The sequence below is a fragment of the Typopeltis vanoorti genome, chromosome 19 (genome assembly GCF_054136105.1).
Source record: "Typopeltis vanoorti isolate ZY-2024b chromosome 19, IOZ_Tvanoo_1.0, whole genome shotgun sequence".
NCBI lineage: Eukaryota > Metazoa > Arthropoda > Arachnida > Uropygi > Thelyphonidae > Typopeltis > Typopeltis vanoorti.
Genome location: NC_143567.1, coordinates 100,430,448 through 100,433,068, shown reverse-complemented (window position 1 = coordinate 100,433,068; position 2,621 = coordinate 100,430,448). Strand labels below are relative to the sequence as shown.

The 2,621-nt window shown below is 35.0% G+C and overlaps 1 long non-coding RNA gene across 1 annotated transcript; it reads right to left on the bottom strand.

The window, feature by feature from the left end:
- Nucleotides 1-1,834: 1,834 nt before the first annotated feature.
- Nucleotides 1,835-2,357, bottom strand: LOC150096394 (uncharacterized). The gene is made up of 2 exons (XR_016549933.1): nucleotides 2,199-2,357; nucleotides 1,835-2,043 (listed from the first exon to the last, which is right to left on the bottom strand). It is a non-coding gene; the product is annotated as an uncharacterized LOC150096394 (long non-coding RNA).
- Nucleotides 2,358-2,621: the final 264 nt, after the last annotated feature.

Genomic DNA, 2,621 nt, shown 5'->3' with positions numbered 1-2,621 from the left:
ATAAACCAAGTTACCCGCTTCTGGTTTTGAATCCTTTCGACGGCGACGCACTATTCCCTGTCTTTTTTAGATGGTCTGTTGATAAAACGTAGCAAAATTATGATGGCTGGCAGTCCAAATTAGAACAACCTATCGAAATGTTTAAATGTTTCTATGCTTAAATGTTTAAATGTTTGTTGATGCCACAGATAACAAGAGTTGTTTCGCCTACGAGAAATTCAAGTTTTTCATACCACAATCAAGCATGCATTATTATTATTATTATTATTATTATTATTATTATTACACAGTCATGTTAAAACATTACTACAGACCAACATATAGAGTACGAGAACAACATATCAAATAACAAGACCATAGTCAACAAACTACATAACATATAAGTACAACAATCAGCACGGCAAAGCTACCCGAAACTTCTAAGTACCTGACATGATAAACAAACTGACGTTCGACAACAGAAACCTAGTAACATACAGAGAGCTGAAACAGGCACTATATAAATATTATAGCGAGAATGAAAATTAGAGCAATTCCTGTTTCTCTTCCCCCCCCACACACGCACACACACACATACACACAAACCTATGACAAAGCCCCTCTCAAAAAACCATCACTACAAGAACACAAAGAAACAAACATGCCATGTCTAAACCCAACCCTATTTGCACAAAAAAAGGTTAAACTGTAATAGCAGTCGAAGTCTTCCAAGCACGTACCAACAAACAGTAAAATCAACACCTGGCTTGTGACCACTATAGGAACATAACCATCAAACCACCACCACCATCTGTCATCTATTATCGTCCTCAGATAAGCTCTGCTGAGCTTGAGGAAGAAAATTATTAACTTGCAAGTATCTGTTATCTGTTATTATATATATATATGTGTATATATATATATATATATATATATATATATATATATATATATATATATATATATATATATATATATATATATATATATATATATATAATTATTACAGCATCTATGTATGCAATTTATCTGAGACATAAAAAAAAAATAAATAAAATAAATAAATAAATTATTATTCTTATTATGTATATTCTTTATTCAAAAATTCTGTATAATCTTTATTGTAAATATTAGAACATGTGTTGTAAATACCTAATACAGAGGCAAAAAAATTATTTTTAAACACTTTAATTGAAATCCAGAGCCTGTGTAGCTCAGTGGATGTGGCGTTTGCACACCATCGCGCTAGGCCGCACGAAGGAAGTCTTCGTTTCGAGTCTAGTCGGCAACTAGAGGAAATTTTTCTAAGCCTTTTTTCGACCGGTTCCCGAGTTAGTCGATCTCTGGCACGGGCAAGCAGGTTTTTCCTCCCGGAAACTCGGGTTTTTCGTCCTGTAAACTCAAGAAAATCGACCGTAGAAACCACATTATTTCAGACATTAAATATATTGTGTTAGGGTTAGAGACCACGAGATGGCGGCACATTTGAGCCGTCTCTCTTCACTGCGTACCGCTTAATTAGGGATAGCCTTGGGCCATCTGTCTCTGATTGGGTACCAGTGGAGATTGAACTGCCCACTCAGTCTCCAAAAGTTAGATAGGGCTAAATGGCCTCGCCTACTCCTGCATATACGGGAATAAAAAGGCGTAAGCCGATTTTTTTTTTTTTTAATTGAAATCCAATGTAGAAAATGTAGCACTTTGTGCTGAATTCTGTAAAACTATAAGTTGCAATGTCACTCAAGATGTTTATTGTATGGGTAAATATTTTAGCAGATCAAGAAAAATATTATCATATAAAAAATTAAAAAAATTATTATTATTATTATTATTACTATTATAAATGACGTAGCCATCCACAGTGCATTTACTTTATAAATACCCATCCGGTTCAATCAAAAGAAATATTTATTGCTGTTCATAAGACACTAAGAGGTCACGAAGAAGCTCTTTGGATGGGCACGACTCAAGGTCATTGAATAAATCAAGTCCTTCCGGTTGAAATCTTCTTAAGTGGGCAGCGGACTCCTCAATTGCCCCACTGGCCAATGTTTGGTGATGCACCTGGAAAGAATTAAAGAAATGAACTGAATTCTTTTATGAAAGACATGTACACGCACATGAATGATCTCAAAATAGAACAAGTCACTCCAAATGTATCAAATGACTTTCCAATATACTTTGTGCAGAAAATTATTAAAGGTTAAGAGTATACATACCATAACTTGATCTAAGAGTTGTGGTTGACTACTGCATTCCATAATATGAGAGAGGACCTCATAATCCTTCTCCACCATCAACGAAACTGGCAATGACAAAGGATGAAGCTGGTGCCCAGTGGAAGGATCGAATTTCAAAACACTCTGGATATGTTGGTGAGCCTGAAAGCAGATAAGACAGCCTTTGCTACTTGGACTATTTTGCTAGCATGCAAAAACATTATGGCGTACTGTCTTTTACGGAGTAATTTTGTAACATAGTATGATAGACATCTCCGCTTACTAATTTCTCATAATTAATTATATAACTTTCGGTCTCCTGTATGCAAGTCGTGGAACATGTTATTCCTTTAATCGATCCTTAGAACTAGACCTATTAAAGGAGTGCAGTTAAAAAAAAATAATGAAAAAAGAGGGAGAGCG